Source organism: Callospermophilus lateralis, chromosome 6, assembly GCF_048772815.1.
Source record: "Callospermophilus lateralis isolate mCalLat2 chromosome 6, mCalLat2.hap1, whole genome shotgun sequence".
In the NCBI taxonomy this organism is placed as follows: domain Eukaryota; kingdom Metazoa; phylum Chordata; class Mammalia; order Rodentia; family Sciuridae; genus Callospermophilus; species Callospermophilus lateralis.
This window is the reverse complement of record NC_135310.1, coordinates 53,982,042-54,007,903: the sequence shown is the minus strand read 5'-3', so window position 1 is coordinate 54,007,903 and position 25,862 is coordinate 53,982,042. Positions and strand designations below refer to the sequence as shown.

Here is a 25,862-nt window from a genome sequence, read left to right as displayed (position 1 = left end):
CCAAGTCCCAGAAACACTGACCAAACTGCGACAGTTTATATGTGAGTCTAGTTCATACTCCTGATCCGACTCTAAAGAGAAAAGGTTTTCTTGTCTAAAATCTCATTGCCCTTTGGGCCGAGAGCTGTGTCTCCAGTTCTTTGATTCGGACCACCTTTCTGATTTCTTGATTCTGCCTTCAAATCTCTATCAGTTTCTCTGTCTCTCCCGGAGTCACTCACTTTGGTTTCCTTTTTGCCTGCTCAGGCCCCAGACCTTTCTCCTGACTCCTCTATCCAGCTCCACTCCTGCCCCACCCCACCCCCAGCCTGGTTTTGCAGATAAGATCTTATCCAGATGTCAGCAACCTTGACATCCTTGACAATGCTCCCTGGTTTCCCATCCACAGAATTTCCCACACTTTCCCCCCACCACCATTTTTTCTGTATATAGCTCTGCCAACCTCCTTGAGCTGCCTCTAACCCTGCTCACCTCTATTCCCAGCATCCTTCACCTCCTGTAGCACATTTTGCATTAAATTATTAGTATTTCAAAACAGAGTCTTTTAGTCTTCACAATCCCACCTTTCTGATCTCCTAGTCCATTAGAAGCTTCTTTTCCCCCCATCAGGCCTGCCTTCCTTTCTGCAGGTCCATTAGACCCCAACCTGGCCTGTGTGGGAAGCAAGTCTCTTTCAGGGTACACATTAGCAGAACTAAAGCCTACCTTCACAGTAACTGTGGCTTATGCCTTCCAGATGCTCTTTACTCAGAATCAACACTTATTTCTAAGATGTGGGAAAATACACAGTGATTGAACACATTGGCTCTGAACTTAGACTCCCCAGACTTGACTTCTTTCTCTGAAAGCTGTGTAATTAGATTGACAAAATTACTTAACTTGACCTTTTTTTTCTCATCTGCAAAATGGAGAAATAGAAATACTTGCTCCAGAGGGATAAAAGAAGACACACAGTACTGAATGCAGAGCCTGGACCATATCAACCTCTTAAAAAAATTACCTTTGTTATTATTTTTCCTGCAGTGAGTGATTTGGCTTTGGAACTCTTTTTTTCTAGACTGTGTTGCCTGGTTTTATACCCAGGTGCTAAAAGTACCATATGAATCTAATGTATGGACACTGAATCTTTTTAACCAACATGTACATATGAGAGTCATTTCTAGTACATTTGATTAGCATCATCTCATTTGGTCCTTGAAGAAGCCTGGGCCACAGGAGGGGGAGAGGTACCATCCTGCCATTCCTGTTCCACAAAGGCTTAGATATCTTATGTCGCTTTTCCAAAGTCACACAACAAGTGACTGGTAAAAGCAAATCTTACCTGTAATCTGCTAGGTCTTTCCATTAAACCATATAGAACTTTTCTTCCAAAGGACCAAATAGTAAATCATTTATGCTTTATGGGCTTCACACTGTCTCTGTCTCATATTCTGTTTCTTATTCTTATTTTAAACAACTCTTTAGAAATGTAATGATTCTTAGCAATAGGCTAGTATAAAGAGATCACAGTTACCTTTGGCTCAAGGGTTGTAGTTTATTGACCACTAACACAGATTATACTGATATACCAAAATACAAGCCTAACGAAGTGGATCTACCCAAGAAACTTTACCCTTTGTTAGCAATCACTTGTTAATATTTATTGAATGGTTACTATGTGTGAAATACTGTTCCAAGTTTTTTATATGCATTAACTCATTTAGTCCCCATGGTAACCTTAGTTGATAGGTACCTCACTTTATAAATGGGGAAACTGAGGCATGGGGAAGGTAATACACTTCCTCAAAGTCACATGGCCAATAAGCAGCATAACTGGGGATCAAATCTGAGCAGTTCAGCCCGAGATCCTGTGCACTGAACCATGTGTATCTTGTGTGGGAGCATTGATGGATATTTGGGAGAGAGAGAGGGGATAAAGGAAGCCATGGAGCCTCTCGAAGCTTCTGGATTAAATATGTTTCAGACTGATTTACCTTGATGCTAAGGGATGTTAAAACATGCCACCTGTGTTCTGTAAAGCATCACCAGGCCGGAAACCTGCAGGAGCTTCCCTTCATGCCATTGTAATAGAGGGTACAGAGGCAACTGCAGAGGCATCTTGATTTGAGAAAAGCACTTGATTGGATCTCATTAAATTTTAATCATAAACTGAATTCCAAATAAATTGAAAACTGGTTGACAGAGCACAAACAAAGGGTGATGATAAATGGTGATGCATCTAGAGAAGGGATATCTTCCAGGGGACGCCTCTGAGCCAAGGACGGGAAGGATTTAATGAAGGTATTACGTCCCTGCAAGAAGACAAATCACATAGCAAGGAAGAGAGGGAGGGCAGGAGTCAGCAGCCTGGGTAATTAATAAACCACATTAACAGCTCCTAAATAGTCAAGGCTGGGTGTTCACCAACCGCTTAGGTTTTGGGTTTTTTTTTTTTTTTTTAAGTATTCTCTAGGTCAACCAGAGGGTTGAAGAGTTCTGTGAATGCAAAACATGCATATTTCAGATGGACATAATAAAGAAATATATAAATTTATAATTGGAGGATCTTCAGATTCAATTTGGATCAGATACTTTCCATTATAGATTCTCAAGGTCTTAGTTTTCATTCCCCAGAGAACAATTTTTAATGTGTCTTAAAGACATGAATTTTTTTTTAAATCTATAAACTCATTAATGTTCTTTGTTTACTGTCCAAATGCATGCAAACTTACATAACATTGGTTTTGCTTAATGGCTCAGATTCAAACTCCAGCAAACATATGCTTCCAAGTTCACTTGCAGAACTTCCTTGTCAGAGAAGTTCTTCCATTAAGTTTGCCAGAGAATTTGAAACAGTGTGACGCCTGGATACAACCCTGCATAGGAAGACTCAGGTCAGGCAGAGCACAGCATAGTGTGAACTGACCTGATTTGAGGAAGTCTACTCTGGGGTTCCTGAGAGCAGGTGAGGGAGAAGCAGGTGGACTCAGGGGAGCAGACTCATTCTGCCACTTTGGAAGTCGGTTGTAAACATTTAGAGAACAACCTCAAGCCAGCCCGTGTTCTGGTTATCATTGTTTTTGTTTTCAGATAAGATGGGTTTTTATTAAGTACACAGTTGTGATCCCTAATTCAGTCCAGGCCACAGAGCGCAGGAGAGGAAGGGATGGAAAGGCAGAAAGGCGCATGGAAGAGGAGAGAAGTAGGGCATGTGGGGAAGAAGTAGGGAGAGAGACTCATTTAATTATAATTTGTATGTGTCACGGGTCAGGTGGGAAGAGAGGCGAAGAATGAACAGAGGTCAAAGGCAAGAGCATTGCCTGGAAAGCCGGTAGCCACAAAGAGTCTGGACAGACAGCTCAGAGGAGGAAGCAGCTCAGGGATTGGAGGGAGACCTGTTGACCCTGAGAGGAAAAAGGGAAAACACAGGACTCAGGCCAGGACAACAATGCAGCAGAGGAAAGCCAAGTTCCCTCATTGCTGAGGGAGCTGCCAAGGTCCCCTGCAGCCCAGGTCTGCAGGGGGTTGCACGGGTGGGGGCTCCCCAAGGTCCATCCCATCCCTCCCAAATAGCTTGACTTCGGCTGCCTCAGCAGGGAACCAAGCCAATCTGGCACAACTCTACAGGCCACCATGTGGAGGAAAGGCCGCCCCTCCTCAGCCAGTTTACAACTTCTGGTCTCCAGGAAGGTCTGAGTGCACACCAGAGAGCACACACGCAGGCGCAGAATGAGCTGGGCGGTCAGGCTGCCAAGCACATGTGGGCTCCAGGAGGCCTGCTGGGCGAAAGACAAGGAATGTCGGAGGGAGAAAGGACAGCCTGGGTTTCAGGAACTAAAAATATCTTGGTGACAATGCATTGAGAAGAAATAGGAGAGGCCCAGGGGGACAGCTTCTCGATTCCAGTCCTCAGATGCTTTCTCACGAAAGGCGTGCTGGATTGTTTTGATAAGGAAATGTGATCAAACATTAGGGGTCATTTAGTTGGATCTGAAAGGAATTTAAAGTTTAATGTGCCTCATCTGTGTGCTTTTTTTTTCCTGCAGCAGTTGTCTGCAATTCATATATGTATGTTTTTAAAGGCTAATCTAAAATTGCCTGCAGCAGAAAAATGATTTGAATTCAGGATATATCTGAGATTTTCATTCTTCGATGTGTAAAACATTGATTTAATTTAGACAAACTGCTCCACCATCATCTATCTTGCCGAATGCCTGGTAGAGTATGCCTGCAAATATAACTTTCTCCTCTCCTTTTAATTTTCAGAGCATTTGAAAGTCACGAACTCCTTAATATCCTGGGAGAAGCAGGCTTTAGTGTTTTCTATCTTTGCACCTTCCAAAAATGAGAATCCCTGAGTTAGAAAGTTTTCTCTCTAACACAATGACATATTATCTAGACCCCCACTCCTACTTAACCACCCCCAAGCATTAACCATCTCGACCCTCCTTGTAGAATGATTTGAAGTGGCAGTACCAGATAAGAATAAGGAGGCTGAGGCTGGGGCCTTTGGAGATTGACACGAGATAATAACTGAACAATAGTTTGCCTGATTTAAGATAATGATGCATCCTTATTTGAAAGTAAAACTGGGAACTTGCTGCAGGTGAAATGTTGAAATTCCTGTACTGTCATCCCAAAGAGAGAGAGAAACATCCAAAACATGCCAAGGGCAATAACAAAGCCTCAATATTCCACAGAAAGTTCAGTCTGTCCCAGTCAGCCAAAGCCTGTTGGAACTGTCCTGACAGAGACTAATTGCCCAAAAGAAACAATAACAACTTTTTTTTTTTTTTAAGCAGTGGTTTGGAAAAGGTTAAGAATTCAGCATATCTGCCATCTAATAATGAGTCTAATCATAATCATCACCCTTCCATGGTGCTAGGATATGTTTCACTGTTTCCTTTCCCCTTCCATTAAAGGACCCTCACACCGGCAGCTCCAGCCAGGAGACGTTGCCAGCAAAGTCAGTTACTGGCTTCTGGAGCCAAGCTTGCCTGCCAGTTCTCTGCCTCTGTGAGCACGGGGCAATGCTTCCTGGGTAACCCAAATGGGACATGAACTAATTCAAGAAATCCCCTGTTTTCTCCTATGTGCCTAGAGCCAATGATGACGCCTCAATTCTAGACAGCCCTCCTGCAGAGCCACTCGGCCACCCTGTCTCCTCCAGTCCCAAGGGCTGCTTTACCTGTGGGCTAGAAAACAGATGAGTGAAACAGAAATTAAAGAAACTTACATGGAAGGAGCCTTGGCACCTCCAAGGCATTTGACAGTATGCTGGCTTCTGGAGGCTAGAAAAGTATAAAGAAACAAAGTCCCTTTTCTTGGGCTAACCGACTAGTAGCAGGAGATAAGATTTATGCACGTAGTAATCACTATACAAAACATATCTTCTAAGACCACCCATTACAGCTACCCCTCTGGGAGGACCCTAGCCTTGTTTTGTTAGACAGGAATGTAGACATCATCATATTAGTTCACATGCACTCACTTTACTGATGAAGAAATCCAGGCCTCGGGGAGCCAAAGTGAATTGCCCAAGAGATGGAACCACACAAAGTGGTGAGAGCTTGGAGCCAAGTTTCCTGTCCTTTTTAAAATGTATTTATGTGAACTATTTTCTCCCATTCCTTTAAAAATCAACCCCCCTGTTCTAAGAGACCTCCTTAGCCAGGTACAGTGGCATGTGCCTATAATCCCAGGGGCTCAGGAGGCTGAGGCAGGAGGACTGTGAGTTCAAAGCCAGTTTCAGCAAAAGTGAGGTGCTAAACAACTCAGTGAGACCCTGTCTCTAAATAAAATACAAAATAAAGGGCTGGGAATGTGGCTCGGTGGCCAAGTGCCCCTGGGTTAAATCCCTGGTACCCGTTCCCCCCAAATAAGGGACCTCCTGAACCTGGAAGTCACAAGAAGCTCTATCAGCTTCTAAAACCAAGTACTAGTTTCTTCCCTTACGTGCCCCCAAGGCTCCATCCAGTGCCAGCAAATGTCTAGCTGCTAGAGAGGGGCTGGGGAGGCTTACATCCAGCCCCCACAAGCTGAACCGGATTTCCTGGCCTAAGAATGCACTGTTGATTTTTTTTTTTTCCCTGCATGGAAATCAGGATAGAGAAAATCTGGGAATTTTCCTTCCCACTCTGTCCCTGACGTTTTCTGGGGCTGGAAGCCAATTACTTAATTTTTGCCATCGCCAACTCCTTCTCTGGAAAAGTGGGGTTTGAATTCTTGATGGCAACTCTAGGGACATTGAGTACCTAACAAACTGTTCTCAGGCAGCTCAGTAGCCTGGGCTGCCCCTCCTCAAAGAGTTAATCTCGGCTTGCCTGTTTGAAACACTAAACCAGCAACATATTTTGGCTGCAGACACTCACTATCATCTTCTCAGTCCAAGCTGGTCTCCCTACCAGCAAGTTAAAGGTGGAGAGAGGAGGGCAGAGAAAATGTAGGGGCAGCACATTTCAGCAAAGGAGAAAACAGTGTTTTGGAAAATGGGTCAGTGGTTAAGAAATCAGAGGAGGCAAAACAGCACTTACCTTAGATCCACTATGGACAGACAAACTGGGGCCCAAGGAGTGGTCACGCTCTCTGTTTCTGTCTTGGGTCTCTCTCCACCGACCTTCCTCGCCTCCTCCAAGCCCAGGTAAGTTGTAGAACAGGCTCTGAAGCAGGAAGTGGAAGTTGTATGCAAATCTCTACGGAGGCTAGGAAGCCTCTGCTCAGAATCTCCCTGTGGGCAGTGAATCAACGGCTAAGTCACTTTATTTTTTTAAAACAGAAACCTCCTTCATTCACTAGAAAGAGGCAGTGACCAATTAGGCTGTATTTTTGTTTTCACCACCCGGCTAAGAAACTGGCTAAGAAACTTCGGAGGAATGCCCTGGGCCTCGGGGTTAGAACAGGGCCCTCCCCAGGAAGGTGTCTGGGAGGAGACAACTTGGGTGTTAAAGTTGCTAATGCATTAGCAGCTTCAAACGAAGAGGAGGATGGGGACAAATGATGGGGAGGAATAGCAAACAAGAGCTGCTGACTGTCTCCCCTAACTGCTTAAAACATTTGCTGCCCATGACCATGAAGGGGGCAGGCCCTGCCCATGCCCCCTTTCCCCCATATCTCTCTCTTTCTCTCTCTCACTCACACACACTGTGGTTAACTTTTTTTTTTTTTAGAGGGAGGGAGGGAGAGAAAGAGAGAGAGAGAGAGAGAGAAGTTTTAATATTTATTTTTTAGTTATTGGCAGACACAACATCTTTCTTTGTATGTGGTGCTGAGGATCGAACCCGGGCCGCACGCATGCCAGGCGAGTGCGCTACCGCTTGACCCACATCCCTAGCCCAGACCTGTGGTTAACTTCATCCCCTTTCCATTGTTTGATCAGTAGCCAACGTAATTACTGTTGAAGGAGATGCTAGAGGCAGGATTAGCCTCAGCAACATACGCGTATGTAGGTGCAGCAGAGGGTGATGGGAGTCACATCAGTGGGGATTTTGGAGCCAGAGGGCCTGGACATGGACAACCTGAGCTTCTATACACAGTGCTCCCGCTGCTGGACTTGGCTGCTTGCTGAAGAAGTATGAGATTAGGCCCTTCTGCTGGCTGTCTCTCCACCCTCATGCAGGGGACAGCCCTAGAGCATCCCCATCCAGATTGTGCCCTGTTCTGCTCAAGTATGATACATACCTAAAGCAGATTGTTCAACATCCTACAAAGAAAGCATGGCTTTTGAAAAAAAACAGTATAACAAAGATAATACACGTTTTGGTGTATCTTTTTACAGCAGAACACTTTTGCTGTTAAAAATCAAATATTGCCGGGCGCAGTGGCACACACCTGTAATCCTAGTGACTTGGGAGGCTGAGGCAGGAGGATCTCAAGTCCAAACCAGCCTCAGCAACAGCAAGATGGTAAGAAACTCAGTAGACCCTGTATCTAAGTAAAATGCAAAATAGAGCTGGTGATGTGGTCAGTGATTGAGGGCTGCTGGGTTCAATCCCCGGTCACTCCCCACCACCCAAAAAAATCACAAATATTTATGTTTATTATTTCTACATGCTCACCTAGAATAGTCACCTGAGATGTTATTTGGGTGAAAAATATTATCCTATTCTTGCCAATGTATATGACAGATGCACACACACACACGTATGTAGATTTGTGTTCATTCACCACTGGTCCCTAGCACCTAGGGTATGGCTCAGAACATTACAGGCAAATCATTATCTACCTGTTAGATGATCAAATCAGAAATCTCTGGAAGGATGCAAGACTAATGGTGTTCACTTCAAGGGAACAGGATTGAGGGAAATAAGTGAGAACAGAGTGCTTTATTCTATACACACATTTGGGTTGATTGCTTTTCCCCCCACAAGCATATAGTAATTTTTCATTAAAAATAAAGTTTTAAATTTTTAAAAATATGCTTATTACCTTGACCTTGAACTCTGTTTCAAAATTATTATCCGAACAATCTTTGGGGATGCAGAAGTTGGGGTTGCAACTGAATTGTAGAGTGCTTGCCTAAGATATGAGAAGATGGGTTAGGCCAACAGCACTATAAGAAAAAAAAAATCACTAGAATGATCTGTTGGGGTGTAAGGGGAAATATCACTTTTTTTGTGAAATAGTTGGTACCAGGATAGTTTGAAGAAGCTGTCAGTGTTGGGAGATGAGAACAGAAAAGAATAGCATGGGGAAAGAATAGTAGGGAGAGCAAGGGAAGGGGAGAGATGAAAAGATCTTTCACTTCTCTTAGATGTCCTTGAGTGAATTGGGAAAAGCTGGGAAGATACTTCTGTCAAATGCCACATTTGGAACACCATCCATCAGGAGGAAAAATTGGAACCTTTTCATCCAGTGCTCTGCCAACTATTTTCAGGGATGCAGGGCCTAAGGACTCAGTGGGAAGAGCATCAGTGCGGAAATGCTGCTCTTAACTTCTGTTAGCTGAGACTTTCTTCCCTCTAAATTCATCCTGGGCAGGAAGGCAGACATGTGGGAGAGTGGCCTTGGCTGAGGCCCCTCCTGAAAAGCAGACTGAGGATGTAAATGGTTTAGAGTGTTCTGGACTGGAGAAATTTCTGTTTGAACATCCCTATTGCAATTACAGCAAAATATGGGTGATGGGGGATATCAGGGAGACTGGGATATAAATACCTCTAGGCCCAGGGGCTTCCCGCTGGTTTTCAGGCTAACACATCTAGCCTTTTAGGTGCCATCTCAGGGGAGCATGACCTCATTGAGGACTTGTTAGCACATTTAATCCTCCAAACAGTCCTGTGAGGTGCATTGGCTATCATCCCCCCTTTACCTTTGAGGAAACTGAGGTCCAAAGACATTGGGTAACTTCTTCAATCACACTCATGTATTCAATGGAGGAGGATTGAGATGCCCAGTGGTCTCACTGCCAGTTCCTCCATTACCCACTTGCAGTCCGTGTTTCCTGAGCTCAGGTGGAGCACAGTAATTTGCTTTCTTTGCACAACTCTTGACAACACTCAAGAGGGGAATGAAAGGTGTAGGCAATACAAAGGTGGGGCTGTGACTGTGCCAGCTAGTCTCCCTGGTGCTATTTATACAGTGACAGCTACAGAATTAATAGATAGAGCAGCTAAGGTGTGGGTCAGCCCTCCCTCCTGCTAAAAGGAGGGGAGAATTTGTGTCTGCTAGATTCTAGAGTTTGCTACATCTTTATCAGTTTGGGAGGCTATAATAGAATATCAGAGACTGGGAGGTCGAAGCAAAAAACAGTCTTTTTTTAAAAAATAGTTCAGGAGGTTGTGAGGTTCAAGGTCAAAGCACCAGAAGATGGGAGATGAGAACAGAAAAGAATAGCATGGGGAGGAAATAATAGGGAAAGCAAGAGAAGGGGGGAGATGAAAAGATCTTTCACTTCTCTTCCATGTCCTTGAATGGATTGAGAAAAGCTGGGATGATACTTCTGTGTGTGGAAAGCCTACCTCTTGGTGCAAAGCCTTCTTCTTGGTATGTCCTTATATGGCAGAAGGAGGGCTAGGGTGCTGACTGGGATCCCTTCTGCTAATCCATTCATGAAGCCTCCACTGTCATGACTCAGTCCCCTCTCAAAGGCCCCACCTCCCAATGCCACCTACTTGGGGTTAAAATTTTAACATATAACCAACCAAATGCGCAGCGGCTCAGGAGGCTGAGGTAGGAGGATCACGAATTCCAAGCCAGCCTCAGCAAAAGTGAGGCACTAAGGAACTCAGTGAGACCCTGTCTCTAAAAAAAATACAAAATAAGGCTGGGGATGCGGCTCAGTGGTCAAGTGCCCCTGAGTTCAATCCCTAGTACCCCGCCCCCACCAAAAATCAGTAGAAATTAATAAGTTGGTGAGGATATGAACAAAGTAGAACTTTTGTGCCCTGTTGGTGAGGATGTAAAATGGCAGTGCTGCTATGGAAAGCAGCACAATAGTTCCTCAAAAAATTAAACACAGAATTACCATATGACCTAGCAATGCCACTTCAGGAGAAGCAGGGGCTTGAATAGATATCTGTACACTTGCATCCGCAGCTGAGATACAGAAACAACCCAGATGTCTATCAACAGAAAAATGCATAAATAAAATGTGGTATATACAGAGAATGGAATATTACTCAACCTTAAAAAGGAATCAAGTTTTGACACACGCTATAACATGGGTGAACATATGGTTGTATACTAAATAAAATAAACCAGTCACAAAAAGACAAATACTGTGATCCACTTACATGAGGTACCTAGAGCAAACAAATTTATAGAGACAGAAATTGGACTGGTGGTTGAGAGGGGCTGGAGGAGGGGGAAATGAGGAGCTGTTTATGGAGTATAGAGTTTTAGTTCTGTGAGATAAAAAGGCTTCTGGAGATGGATAAGGATGATGGAAGTGGTCATATGAATGAACCTAATGCCACTGAACTATACACTGGAAATGGTTAAGGTGGTAAGCATTATATATGTTTCAGCACAATTAAAAAGGAATCCCACAACTGCCATGTGAGGTTGGTTGTATTACTCTCATTTTATAGGTGAGGAGATTAAGGGGCAGAGAAGTCAGATAGCTTGTTACGACTATACTGCTGGGTTTCAAATCGGATCTGATTCCTGGTGTACCACACTTGCCTGCACTGTGCAATGTGGTACCCCCACTCAAGGAGCAACAGAGGGCATCAGGCACACACCAATGTCACAGGGCTTGACCTTGGGCAGCCCTAGTCTCTCCTTTCTGTGTGTGCCCTTTCCCTTTCGAGACTGCCTTCCTCCAACACTGCTTCTCCTGTTCATAATCCCTCCTCCATCTTTCCCTCATCAAAACATGCTCTAAAGAAAACAAAAACAAAAAACCAATCACTCATTGATACTTAAATTACATGTTGTGAATTTAAATCATGCACTACCTCTCTGAGGGGGTACTGGCATTTTAAGCCACATCAACTGTGTGACACGAAAAGCTTTGTTCCATATTTAAGGACTTCCAAGTATGGGTGTGGTAGCAGCGATAACCCAAGAAAGGTATTAAGTGATGGAAACTTCAGGCTCAAAGTTAAAAAGAAGATGTATTTAGGGGGTGGGCAGATCTTCAGGGCTCCACAAAGGTACGAAGTGTGAGTGGAGGGAGTTACGTGGCTGGACTGTTTATGTCCAACTCTTCTCTTGAGCAAGCAGGGCTGCTAGATTTCCAAGACTCCAAACTCTTTTTTTTTTTTTTTTGTCATCAGAACTATGCACACTCTGGAAAAGAGAATGTGGAGGGTTGATTTCCTCGGGGTATCATGTCCCTGGCATTTCTCAATATCTCCTCTCTACTTGTTCCATTGCAAAATTCCAAGCAGCAAGATGTGGCAGCTGGAGATCTCTGTCCATAACATCATGGGAAGGATTCGTTTAGTATCAAGAATGCATTTTCTCTAGGCGCGGTGGCACGCCGTCATTGCAGTGGCCTGGGAGGTTGAAGCAGGGGGGATTGCAAGTTCAAGACCAGCCTCAGCAACTTAAGGAGACCCTTTCTCAAAATAAAAAGGGCTGGGGATGTGGCTCAGTGGTTAAGCACTCCTGGCTTTAATCCTCAATTCCTTCCCCAAAAGAATGCATTTTATGCACTCCCTGGCATAGTGTGGCTGGAACTAAAGCAAATCAGAGCCTTCCCAGGGACTAGAAAAGACACTGCGCCAATAGTGTGTAGGTGGAGAGTCTGGTTTGGGCTCTGAGATAGGCTTCCAGGTTTGAGACCACCACCTCCTGCCCATTGTGTGATCTCAGGAAAGTTTCTTAACTTCTCTGAACCCATTAAGTAATGAGATAGTAAGGTGACTATTTCATGGGTAATCAAGGCTCTGTGTGAGAAAATGTCTGCTTTCCTTCATGGGGATGAAGCCTGTTTCTAATTTACTGCTTGGTAGGTGGGGACCAGGGTCTCCTGTGCCCTCCTCAATAGCTCACACTGCACAACTGCACCCAACTGCCCCATGGGGTTATTATGAGGATTAGAGAAAATGACCTATGTGCTGTGTCTGGCAGTGTGCTCAATAAATATTAGCTACTATCATCATAATAAATATTAAATAAATGCAGAACTCCATTAGTGTCCTAAGAATCAGTTCTCAGTCAATACGAGAAGAGGAAAAGCTCAACAAAACAGAAGATAATACTAAAATATTCATATGTAGCAATGAATCTTTATGCTAACAATTGAATAAGGATTTATTGTATGTTTGAGAATTTACTACAAATCAGAGATTTCAAATACATGTGAGGATGCCCTTGAGAGAGCAAAGGTGGAAGCACAAACCTCTTGAGAGCTTTTGCCTGCCCTGCTCTGTGCTCTGGGGACAGACTGGTCACACCACAGGACAGCCCCAAGCAGCAGCAGAGTTGCTGTCACTCTGAGCTTGCTACCTCCACACTGACACCTTCCTGGCAGGAGAAAAAATTATGGATTCTATTAATTTAAAAGATTATCCCTCTCAGCATTGCCTAGTTGGCAGAATGCATATAGCAGCTGAGAGTAAACAGGGGTGGAGAGGCTTTGTCTAAGAAAGATGTTCTTAAAATTGCAGCTTGAAAACACAAAGCCAGGAAATGTACTCTGTGTGTGTGTGTGTGTGTGTGTGTGTGTGTGTGTGTGTATGAGAGAGAGAGAGAAAGAGAGAGAGAGAGAGAGAGAGAGAGAGAGAGAGAAAGAGAGATCATTTTTAGCTTATGCATAAAACCTCAAAAAACAAAACCAAAAGCTCAACAACCCCTTTATCCTGACAAAGTTCAGTCTCTTTCAGTTCATTCTTGCTGGGAATTACTCAGTCTTTTGGCATCTGTCCCTCCCCCTCCAGCCAGGATCTGGATGTAGGAGCAAGGCTGCCAGCCTTCGTATTAGTGAGTACAGGGCCTCAGGTCCATGTGGGGCTTTTCTGGCCTCTGTGGGATAGTTCTGGTGGCCCCCTGCCCTCTGAAGATGTGAAAGTGCATGATAAGCTGATCCCCTTCTGAGCTCACCTGGGCTCTCCAGGAAGGTAAGCTGACTTGTTCCTCAGCTTCTCCAAGAGACTCTCAAGAAACCAGACTTGGTACAGCTCAGGAATGTTCAGATTGTTGGCTGCATTGAACCCTAATATCCATTCTCTTCTTTGGCCATAGTAATAGAACTTTTAGTTAGGCAGATGGCTACCTGGAAGAAAGACTGCATTACTCAGCTTTTCCTATAGGTAGGTATGGCTGTGTGGCTAAGCTCTCATCAGTGAGATCTGAGAAGTGATGTGAGACTCTTTAGCCATGCCATCCTCTCTTTCATTGCCTAGAATATGGACATAGCGGTGGTGGTGAGCTTTTTGGGACCAGGTGGTTGACCGCAACACCCCAGGATGACAGCAACACAGTAGTAAGAGTCTAAGTCCCTGAAAACATCAGACCCTGTAGTAACCTAGATATATAATTTTATATAAAACTCCTGTTTGACTCTGACTTGATTGTCTTATTGGAATTTTCCCACCAAGATGGACAGAGCAGAAATGCTGACTGCTCTCCTCTCCCCTCATCCAATTCAAGAGCACTCTCTCCCCTCCTCTAGTCCCCTAAGCACCCTTAAGCCAAGATTGGAATGTATAACCCTGTTCTTAAGGATTGGGAGTGATTGGTGGTAACAGAGAACATCAGCCATAGCAAGACTCAGGAAAGAGGTGAAAATTCAAGATGGGGTAACACAATCCCACAGACCCCCTCCTACATTTATAGGGATGGGGCAAAGTTCAAATGGAGACCCCCACCCCTTACCTCCTTCTCTTCCTAACACCAATTTCATCCTACACCTGAGGGACCTTGTGTGTGAACATCCTGATTTATGTTTGAACTCTGTGTTGTCCCCTTTGGGAAGGGTCCTGTATAGAACCAGGAAATTCCATGCCTCTGCCAAGACAGAGATGCTCAGGGTGTGCACACCTGAGTGGCCCATGTAGTGGTGCTGGCTAGGGCAGGCTCTTGGGAGCCTACTCTGAATGTCTCTTCCCAACTCCACCTTTGGTGACATTGCTCTGGTACTTTGAAAACAGCTATGGTGGGAATATTGATACTTTGGAAATTGGCAGACCCTACAAATCAATTTTTTTTTTTCCTGGAGAGCTGGATTACAGCTACTGCTGCATGGATGCCTAATGCCTAACTCCAGGCATTGGGCATGCCCAGAGAAATGCCAGGTCAGGGCTCTTGAAGCCAATGGTTTCAGATTTTGCTACTGAGCGCTTTGGTGTTTGGGAATTGGGTATTTTAAAAAGCTTCCCAAATAATTACAATACATAGCCAAAGTTGTAGACTAATACTCTAAAACATTTCTCATCAAAATATAGTGTGCAGGGCTGGGGTTGTGGCTCAGTGGTAGAATGCTTGCCTAGCATGTGTGAGGCATTGGGTTCAATTCTCAGCACAGCATATAAATAAATGAATAAAATAAAGATCTATCAACAACTAAAAACCAAATTAAAAAATAACATGCATGAGTTGGGGGTGTAGTATAGTGATATAGCTCTTTTCTAGCTATGTCAGGCCCTGGGTTTGCTACACAGCATTGAAAAATAAATTAGGGTACATGTAAATTGCTTGAGGATCTTTTAAATGACAGATTCTGGATCAGTAAGTTTGGGCTGGTCTTGGGACTCTCTTTCTTTCTTTCTTCCTTCTTTCTTTACCAGGGATTTAACCCAGGAGCACTTAACCACTGGTCTACATCCCCAGCTGTTTTTATTTTTTATTTTATTTTTTATTTTAAGACAGGATCTCCCTGAGTTGCTTAGAGCCTTGCTAAGTTGTTGAGGCTGGCCTTGAACTTGTGATGCACTTGCCTCAGCCAGCCAAGCTTTGGGGTTACAGTTGTTAGCCACTATGCCCAGTTGGGACTCCATTTCTAACAAAGTTTCAAGCATTAGTAAGGTTGATATTCTGTGGACCACAATCTGAGTAGCAGGGGACAAAAGCATAGTTCCCAAGGGGGTCTGCTATTTTGAGGACCCTCAACTCCTCAGAATATATCTATCTATTCTGCTCCCTGCTATATCTGAAGATCCCCAGCCAGGGGGATTTCTCACTGGAGCTATCTTTTCTCTTAAGCCCTGGTCTCAGCCAATTTTTGGAGACTACTCTGACCCCTTTAGCCCTAACCTGGGTCATGGGACACCATTATCCCTTGAAGTAAAGGGACCATCCCCCATTTCCTGCCATCTCATTAAGAAGGTTTCTTCAGTTATTCCAGACTATTACAAGGGTGGGGTGGGGTGGAAGGAAACTTTGTGGGTATTTTCCTAAATAATCAATTCATTTTCCTCCTGTTCCCCCTCCCCACCCACCCTACACATCCAGAATTCAGATATACAACTACAGTATTTATCTTATATCTATTGTTTTTCTTTCCTGTTACATTGGCAAAGACTGAAGCTTAGTGATGGACCTGCCCCCAGCACCCAGGTGGGATAACAACAAAGCAGGACCTGCAGCACAGGGGCCAGACAACAATCCTTCTTTCATGCAGACTGAGAATCATCACCAGACCTTCAGCAAAGAGAAACAGAGGGCTTATCTCAGAACCAACATGACACTGAATCTTTCATTGTTTGTTGTGTAAAAGCACAACTAGAGACTAATGGAACTACATCTAATTCTTCTTACAGACTGTGGGTTCAAGTCTTGCACTGCTTCAAGTCTTGAGATACAGAAACTTCCCCTGGGTTTATATAGATGGAGACCTGAACAGAAGTGACTCTACCTGACTCTCGAGATCGTATTTCTGAAGCCCACTGAGGCCTTCAGGAGGCTGGCAGCACTTTAAATGGATCTGTGCAGTGAGAGGTGCCTGTCTCAGCAAGTTCAAATTCAAGGCCGGTCCCTGCTATGTATTGATCAAGGTTGGCCTTCCCCAGGAGAAACCTGTTTGGGGATGTAGCTCACACTGATGGGAAGTTATAACTAATCTAAACTCCCGGGTTATCTCCCAGTGCCCTGAAGCCCATAGAGTTCTGTTTTACAGGCTGTACATTTTGCCAAAACTTGTCTTAGAGAGGGAGAGTCTTGGTCATGGGCCAGTTGGAGCATTTATTAAGCAGGGATTTTTTGTCCAGCGTTTGACCTAATAGCTTTGCCTCAGGTCAGGGGCTGCAACCATTGGCACTGGTTTTCCTGTACAAAGGTATGATAATCTAAAGGTAATTGGAGAGCCCCATGTCCTCACCTTGTCCTGGAATCACCTTTTCTATTAATCTCCATTAGAAGTAGCTGCAGCCCCCACCTGGTTTCCTGTAAGCTTTCTGCAGTGCCTCACAGCCGCCTTACCCTTGGAGTTCCTGCTCCCACGGAACATGGGCACAGCTCATCCCCCACCCACACACACATTTAAAGAACCCCTCCCCTGACTCTGTTCCTCCTATTCTCTCCATTTGCCCAAAGGACCAAGATCACAATCATGTTGCACATAACAGACTTTAATTGAAGGTTTAGGGGCAATAGAGGGGGATGATGGCTCATGGCAGAAGAATAAACAGTTTCAAATGGAGTCTGAGGCACTCTAAACTTCACTGGACATCTTTGCCTGGGCAAATATCTCACTGCTTATCTTTCACCTCTGGGTGATGTCCCCTCTCTTCAGAGACCCCTTTCTCCCTCCTTTTAGAACTCTAGACCTGTGTCAGCACCACCCAGGCAAGACAAGCTTCGTGAAACTTTTTCAGACAGTACCAAGCAGTGCCTCTTTTTGGTGGCGAGTCTCTCCTTCCTGACTATCACTGGCCATCTCATCTTCGTCGCAGCCATGCCTCATAAAGGTATAATAATTCCATAAGCAGCTCTCTGCCACCAAGGTCAACACTGTCCCCTCAAAGTCAAAAGAAGCCATTGTTTTATCTTCTTGTAGTGATTATTTTTTCTTTTTTGTTACTTCAGAAACTTTAGGATAGTAAAAAATTAGGAAAGACTTGGGTGATTCTTTAGAAAGTTAAACATAGAATGACCATATGATCCAGCAGCTCCATTTCCAGGTAGAGCCCTGAAAAAATGGAAAGCACGGACTTGAACAGATATTTGTACACCAGTGTTCACAGTCAAAAGGTGCAAACAACCCAAATGTCCATCATCAGACAAATGGGTGAACAAAATGTGGTATATTTATATGATGGAATATTATTCACCTTAGAAAGAACTCAAATGCCAACATATACTATATCATGGATGAATCTTGAAAACATTATGTGAAGTAAAATAAGCCAGACACCTAAGGACAAATGTTGTGTCTCAGATTCATAGAGACAGAGGGTGTTTTAAGGAGCTGGGGAGGGGCAAGTGGGGAGTTCTTGTTGAATGAATACACAGTTTCAGTTTGGGTGATGGAAAAGTTCCAGAAACTGATAGGTACACAACATGTACTTAATGTCACTGAATCATACACTTTGAAATGACAAGTAAATAAATAAATAAAAGAAAGAAAGGAAAAAGAGAAAGAAAAGAAATGGTTAAAGGTAAATTTATGATATCTCCCTCTCTCCCTCCCTCCCTCCCCCCCCCCTCTTTCTTTCTTTCTTTCTTGTACTGGGACTAGGGATCCTGGCTTTGAACTTGAGATCCTGGCTTTGAACTTGCCATCCTGTCTCTGCCTCCTGAGCCGCTGGGACTACAGGTATGCGCCACCTTGCCCAGCATATTATGCCCATTTTATTCCAAATTTAAAACCCACAAATTAAGAGTCTTGGCTCCTTTATCTTCTAGACCCTCAAGCATGGCCCTCCCCATACATGTCCCTGGAGAGTCCTTAAGTCCTAGAAGGGTGCTCTGGTTGTTCCCTCACATCTGTGCCTGGGAAGCGGGAGGGGCTGTTTTTCAGATTACGTTTCTCTTCGGGGATAGCATCCAGGTTTGGCTTACAGGTAAGCCTTCCCCCAAAAGATCCCAAATGTTTTGCTGTTTTCAGTTTTTACCTGACTTTTGATGGAGGAGAAGCCGGCTCTCTCCCTGGGATTAATATTCACAACAAGCAGTGAGCGATTAATTTAAGCAGTTGAAATTTATTGTGCGCTCGCCCTAACTCCGGAGCCAGCTTCTGCTGGGTGTTTATTTTTCACTGCTGATGCATTGCACACGACAGCCCTTGAGCATCTGAATTTAAAGCACACACACCATTGTACAGAGTGCACAATGGTGCACCTCCTTCCTCTTGCCTGAACCCCTGAAATCTACAGAACTCTGAGATCCACACTGTGTCTCAGGAAAGGTAATTCTTGATTGATGGCCTATGGGAACAGCTGGGAGCCTTGAGTCTCATGCTCGGTGCATGGGAGCTGGTGACTCATTTCTTTTCAGGGGGCTTCAATCAATAAATTCTGCCTCTAACTTACAAGCACACCCCACCCCCACTTCCCGGCTGTCACAGAAACAGCTAAGGAGGCTGAGGCTGTCTCTCAAACTGAGCAGGAAACACCCTGTGTGGTGTTCATCTGAATTCAGGGCTGCACATGTGCCACGAAACCCTCCCGCCTCACCTCGCCTCACCTCATCCCACTCCCCCACCCTGTGAAGTGACTGTCTAGAGAGGACTCTGACTTACTGGTGCCTAACAAGGCAGAACAAAGGCCCACGTGCTCATGGAGTTCCATTTGGAGTGCATGACAATTTCAGAGCACAAATGGAAAATGGAAAAAAAAAAAAAAAAGCCTTGAAATCTATAGCTGGCTTTTATCAAACCAGAACTTGTAGCTCTCAGCTGACAATCAGCCAGCAGCTAAAGCCCACGAGGGACAGTTCTTACTCGTAGCTTCTGGCTGGCTATTAGCTACCAGCAGCCTCCTGACCCTTTTTCCAGGGAAGTAACAGCTGGCAGCTGACAAAGGTGCTGGCAGAGTGGGCAGCTTTGGCTTCTCTGGGAACAGATATAAGATTGGCAGGAAGTAAGGCATTTAAAACATGACAATTATAAGCATTTTTACTTGCTTTTCTTTATTATGCTTTTGGATTCTGGCTCTGACTGCTAAAATGTATTACGTGCTAAGGAGCTTTGATGGTATTGTTTTTGAAAGGTAGATGTACTCAGTGTTTCCCAGGGACAAACATCAGTCCAGATAAAGGCTCATTCTGTGAGTGTTTTATACTTAGCCCTCTTTCAAACAATTCTTAATAACCAAAGTGATAGGCTAATGGCCATGAGATTATATGAGCTTAAGTGTGGTGCTGTTGACTAATTAAAACACAGTTTTAGCTGGGCACTGGGGCACATGCCTGTAATCCCAGAGACTTGGGAAGCCAAGGCAGAAGGATCACAAGTTTGAGGCCAGCCTAGGCAACTTACTGAAACCCTGTCTCAAAATTCAAAAAATTCTCAGGAAAGGGCTGGGGATGTAGCACAGTGATGAAGTACTTGTCGAGTATGCTTGGGGCCCTGGGTTCAATCCCCAGTACCACAAAGAAACAAAACCAACACAGTTGTAGCCCACTCAGGCCTATTGGGCAGGGCCTTCTGAGGTGTCCCAGAAGTAGGGGAGAAATGGAAACTGGGAAAGAAGTATAGATGGATTGACTGGAAGTAGATTGGGATGAAGATCAATAGAACCAATCTTCTCTCTGTATGTACCCCCAGTGTTCCATTTTCCCATCAGAAATGGTAGAGATGCAGTTGCTCATCAGGAAGCCCAAGCGCAGAAGCTAGTGGTTGTGAGATGGGGAAATCACCCTCGGGAATGTGGAAGGACATGCGTGATTACCCCTCACTTGAGCCCTGGGCTCTGGCTGCTTTGCTACTGTTCTCCCTAGGCAGGACTTTGGGGTTATGGCCATTACACTGTCTGTAGTATTGCTACTTTTTTTCTTTTAGTATTACAATCTGCATATTGGTCGTTATTGAAAAGAAAAAACAACTTTTTTTTTTTTTTTTTTTTTTTGAGACAGGGTCTCATTGTGTTGCACAGTCTGGTCTCTAACTTGTGGGCTCAAGAGATCCACCCACTTCAGCCTCCCGAGTAGTTGGGACTACAGGTGTATGTCACCATGCCTGATGCGCTTATCAAAAGTTTTCACTAAGATGTAGCACTACTTTGAAATGCTAAAGAGCACCAGATAGATAACAGGAAGCAGCCTGAGTTCTGAACCTCAAGTAGCCAGTAGGAGAGACATCCCCAGGTCAAAAAAAAAAAAAAATAAATAAAACTAAACAAGATGGGAGAAATATGTTTTCATTACCGGCACAAATACATGCATTTTTACTTAATAAACTGAGAGTATTTTCAGAATATCAGGTTCTGTTTCTTATGTTTTTGCCTAAGAATAAAATGAATCCACATGGAGAGAAAACTCATTTTTCGAGATGGTGAATTAAGCACATGGGTTTCTATCCACTACCTCTCAAGGACTCATTGAAATGATGACAAAGGCAAAATAAGGTCTAACCTGCAACACGAAGAGAATTGAGAGGGAAATCAGCAGGCTGATTTTTAAATCATGTAGATATATTATCTTCAAGAAAAAGTTTTTTGTTTTCCAAGTAGGAAGGAACCTTCCTTGTCTTGTTCCTACTCCAGCTTTTAATTAAGACCATGCATAGTAGCTGGGCATGGTGGCACATACGTGTAGTCCCAGCTGAGGCAAGGGGATCCCATAAGCCCAAGAGTTCAAGGCCAGGCTGAGCAACACATTGAGATCCTGTCTCAGGAAAACAGAACCAAACAAAAAAAGACTTTCTCTGAAATAGAGAAGCTGCCGTCCTATTTTCAACAGTCCCCAGAGGAAGGCAAGGCTAGCAACACTAGCCTCTTCATAAACCGAGGCATTTCCTTCCTTGTCTGATGATCCATGCGTGGATTCATGTTTCCTGCGCAGCCTGAAGGTGATAACGCCCTGTCTGAAGGAGCTAATGTACACTCAGGGAGCAGCCCGAGAGCTCCGTTCAATGAAATAAAATGTCCAGAAATGTCCTCTTTATGTTTCATATGGCAACACACTTTTATGTGTGATTAAGAAACAAAACAACAAAGTGGAGACAGTATTGAGCTTATCAAAGGACAATAGCTGCCGCTTCATGAGAAAAGCTAGTGCTTTCATTCTATTTCTGGTGCTGTTAGGCTGACCCTGGGGAACCAAAGACATTTTGCACTGAAATGAAGAATAACATTTAACAGCTCTAGTCAGCTCACAGCAAAATTGTGAAATAGGCAAAGTTTGTTATTAGGATTTTCTCATCCTCCCCTTGTTGGGGGGTCTTTCTTCTTACCCTCCCCTGGCTCAGCCCCAAGGCACATTCTGCTCCCTGGGTACCATGAAAACAAACCAAACTATTTTATACTAAAGTGTCATTGACTTCTTGTGAATCCTATCCCAAGGACATTTGCATTCTACATCAATCTGGATCCAATCAAGAGGGATAAACTATACTATAATTTGAGCAGAGAAAGGGTAATATAAAGAATTATTTACTGTAACAGGGATTAAAGTAACAATTGGTTAGTAAGAAATAAAAAGAACCCCAAAGAATACGGGTATGGCAGATGTAAGAAGCAACCACTACCCTCGGGGCTGAGAGAGATGCCAAGGAAGAGTCCCCCAGGGCTGAGATCCAGATTTTGTAGAAGAGGGCATACTGGATGGTACAGAAGACACTGAGATGCCACACTGGAGAAATATGCTGTAAATCTACCCTCTAATGGGTTTGAAAAAATTGGTGAGATGTCTCACTACAGGTATTTGGCTATAATACCACGGAGGTGAGGGACGTGCCAGGATACCTGCTGGCTCTTGTCTGGTGCTGTCCACTATGCATCATAGATCCCAAGTGCTGGAGAAGCAGCCTGTGCTGGGTGCTTGGTAAATGGGTCAAGCGGGCTTAAGGGCACCAGGACAGAAACCCCTTCCTCATGTAGGGTCTCTCCAGCACCCTCTACTGACAATCTTAACATTACATCAATGGCAAGGGAAAACTAAAGGGCACAGATTCATTTTTGAGGAGCATGCAATGAAGGATAAATTTGGAGCTAAGAGGTAATAAATTGAAAACTGGTACACATTTCAGAAAACATCGAGACAACCTTGGATTAGACTTCTAACAGCAAGGTTACTGAGTAGTTGGCTAGGAGAGCTTTCTAATGGTCCATAAATCACACTAGGTAGGTGACATACAAGTATATTGGGATTAAATAGGATTATTAAGTGTTGTTAAGTGTTTCTTCAAGGCAGGACAGGACTTGGATTCTTATGTTGTGCTTTAGATATGAGATGTTCCCCAAAAACTCATGCATAAGGCAATGCAAGAATTTTCAGAGGTGAATTAATTAGATTGTGATATATGACCTAATCAGTGGGTTAATCTACTGAAATGGATTAGTTGGGTGATAACTGTAGGCAGGTAGGGTGTAGCTAGAGGAAACAGGTCACTGAGGGTGTGCCTTTGGGATTCATGTTTTGTCCCTGGTGGACAGAGCTCTCTCTGTTTCCTGGTTGCCATACCCTGAGCTTCTGCTTCTACCACACCCTTCTGCCATGATGTTCAGCCTCAGCTTGGGCCCAGAGCTATGTAATCAGCTAACAATGGACTGAACCTCTGAAATCATGAGCCAGAATAAAATTTCTCTTTAAGTTGTTCTTGTTAGGTCCTTTGGTCACAAAGATGCAAAACTAAAACATCTTAGCTCACTTCCATTCCTAGATGTGTCTTCATTCTCACCAATTTCATTTCTGCTTTCAGCACTTGAGAAGACAACATTCTCCAGATTCCTTGCCCTTAGGTGGAACATGCAACAGGTTGTGGGCACTGGAATGTGAACATACATAATAATAAATACCATGTCCAGATGTGGCCCCTAAAATGTCCCATTAGATGGTCAATTCACTGATGGCTAGATGAAGGCAGAAGATCCAGTGGAGGGCTCCAAAGAAGTCTAGGGAATGGTAGTGGTAGATGGTGGAAAGAGGTTGAGTCAAGGCTCAGAGAAGAGACACTCAGTAGAGTTGCTCAGTCCACACTGGACATGACTAAGTTGTATTAAGACCTGAGATCTCTGGGATTTTTGTTACCAAAGCTATAGACAATTAACCTGACCGATACACTGCACAAATTAAGAACCCTAGGACAGTTTCAATCTTAAATAACAGAAAGAGATAGTATCCATCATTCCTTTTGTTTGAGCTTGTTAAAACAAGGAAGCTAGGTCATATGTTTTCTTTGGTTTTATATCTAATATGTGTGGAATATCTGAGTCCACAAATAATTTCCTGTGACCCAATGTGGTGTGTGAAACATGGCAACTTGGATACTCGATGGAACCAGGACTCCCTGAATGTAAACATCAGGGTATGTTCTTTTCTCACTTTAGGGAGTTAGTCATTGGTACAAACAGACTTGACACACAGGAACACATTTGAATGCACAACAAGACAACCCACTTTCTCTGTCATAGCTCAGCCTGGCTGCATCAGGTAGCTGCATGTCCTGCAGCTCCTGATCCATGTTCTGTGCCCAGTGGGGGAGCCCCACAGACTCTCCTGTCCATTATTCACTGACGTGCAGAAACAGACTTGATCCCCCCTCTACAAATATTTAGGAAATGCATCCTTTTTTCCATGTTAGGTGTGTATATTTTCATTAAGCATGTATTTTATACCCAAATGTCTGTATGTGCTACACACACACACACACACACACACACACACACACTTTCCCTTCAGGCAAACCTCTCAGTACGTATGGACTCTTTCTGAGTATGTATGGGCAACCAAAGAAAGACACTGCACATTGGTTTTTTTCCCTATCTGCAAAACCTAGCGAGGTCTCCTGCTGCAGCCTCCTGGGATTTTATGGCTGTCAGGCTTTGATGATGACCAGGAGACCCCTCCGAGATCGCAGCTGGGGAGAGCCTATCACCCCAACCTCTGCAATTTGAGGCCCTCTGGAGACGTGCTCTGACCCTTGCGGGGGTTTCTTTATGTGACGCCAGCAGGGTTAGCACAGGTCTCCTGAAGGTCTGCATCCTGTGAGCCGACACCTCATGAGTAAATCACTTTTCACAGCAGCATGGAGCAGCATAAAGTTTATGGAGGATGGACATAAATTTGGGTCTAGAAAGAGCACAGTTTCCTGTGGTGACAGGCAGCCAGGTTGGTGTGTTTTAACACCCTCACCGGCTTTATTGGGCTGCAAATGATATCAGCTGGAGGCCTCAGCAACAGAGCACAAAATGAGAGTCTGCAGAGGGAACCCAGTGGGACACCAGCACCTGGCATCCAAAATCCAAACTCAGGAACTGCTTCTCATAGTGTGGAATTTGCTTGATACAGGAAACAGTTGCACTGAAGGTAGCACCCTCAAACCCCAAACGTACCTTTCTGGAGTTCACGGTGAACTCCAGGGAAAGTAGGGGTAGGGTGGAAAGATAGAAAATATTTTATTCTTCTGTCTCCTGGCACATGACTATGTAGTTCTACTTTAGAATTCTGTTTTGGGACAAAAGTTCTCCAAAAAAACTCAGTGAATCTACCATTTTTAGGGGGCCTACAATATGAAATTGGTATCAGTCCCCTCCTCCATATTTGCCCTCAGGATCCACATCTCAGCTTTGTGTTGTTTTTGTGGGACTGCACAGGTTGACATGTGTGAATAAAAGGGGACCTGAGGCTAAAGGGCTGAGGATTCTGCACAAACTTAAGCCCCAAACCAGACTTACTTGTGGTTCCTGCGAGGCAACCCAAGATGTTACAGATCATTACTCTCCAGAAAAAGGTGCATGTTCGATTTGAAACTGTGAGTGTGAGCCCAGAGGACTAGGGTGGAGATCGGCGGAAGGGCACGCCATCTTGAAAAAAAAAATAACACGTCACTTCCGGGTTAGACCGGAAACATTCCGGGGGTGGGGAACAGAACTGGTGGGACTTCTGGTGAAAATAGGTTTAGAACCCAATGGGGCCACAGAGTAAGCTGAGTGACATTTGGGGCAGTGAACTGTGCTCTAGTGAAGACTTGGAATGCTAAGGCTACATTGGCACTTTCAATCTTAAGAAAGATGAGGCAAGGGACAGAGGAGGCAAAGGGCTTCAAGGAGTGATTTATGACCAGAAAGTTTTCAGCGAACATTGAGCCCCGTAAGGGGAGGCAGCACAGTGCAGAGATTAGCAGAGGGGATTCTGGCACCAGTCGGTCTGCATTCAGTTCCTGGCTCCACCCACGTGGAGCTCTGTGACCCTGGGCAAGTCACTTAGACACTTTGGTTTTCAGTTATCTCCACAAAATGAGGATAATAAACCTTAATGTGTGTAACTGTTTTGAATAGAACCTGGTGCATAAAGGGTAACCTATTAGTAGAAGTCTCAGCATCCACAGGCAGGAAAAAGAAGGAAATCAAAGTCCTTCTGCCTTCTGCTTCCCATGCTGCGGGCTGTCATATGCTCCCTAAACA

General features: G+C 44.2%; 1 protein-coding gene across 5 annotated transcripts in view; it reads right to left on the bottom strand.

Annotated features, from left to right (window-relative positions):
* The window catches only part of Traf3ip2 (TRAF3 interacting protein 2), a 57,974-nt gene extending 32,708 nt beyond the window's left edge, over nucleotides 1–25,266 (bottom strand). Inside the window, exons 1-4 of one of the 5 annotated variants that reach the window (XM_076858340.2) lie at nucleotides 25,134–25,266; nucleotides 23,138–23,224; nucleotides 13,465–13,636; nucleotides 6,513–6,706 (exon numbers count right to left, since the gene is read on the bottom strand). The gene's annotated coding sequence lies outside the window, so the exon portion shown is untranslated. The remainder of the gene's footprint in view (nucleotides 1–6,512; nucleotides 6,707–13,464; nucleotides 13,637–23,137; nucleotides 23,225–25,133) is intronic. The other 4 variants (XM_076858341.2, XM_076858343.2, XM_076858342.2 and 1 more) reach the window with 4 other exon arrangements.
* Between the last annotated feature and the right edge of the window lie 596 nt (nucleotides 25,267–25,862).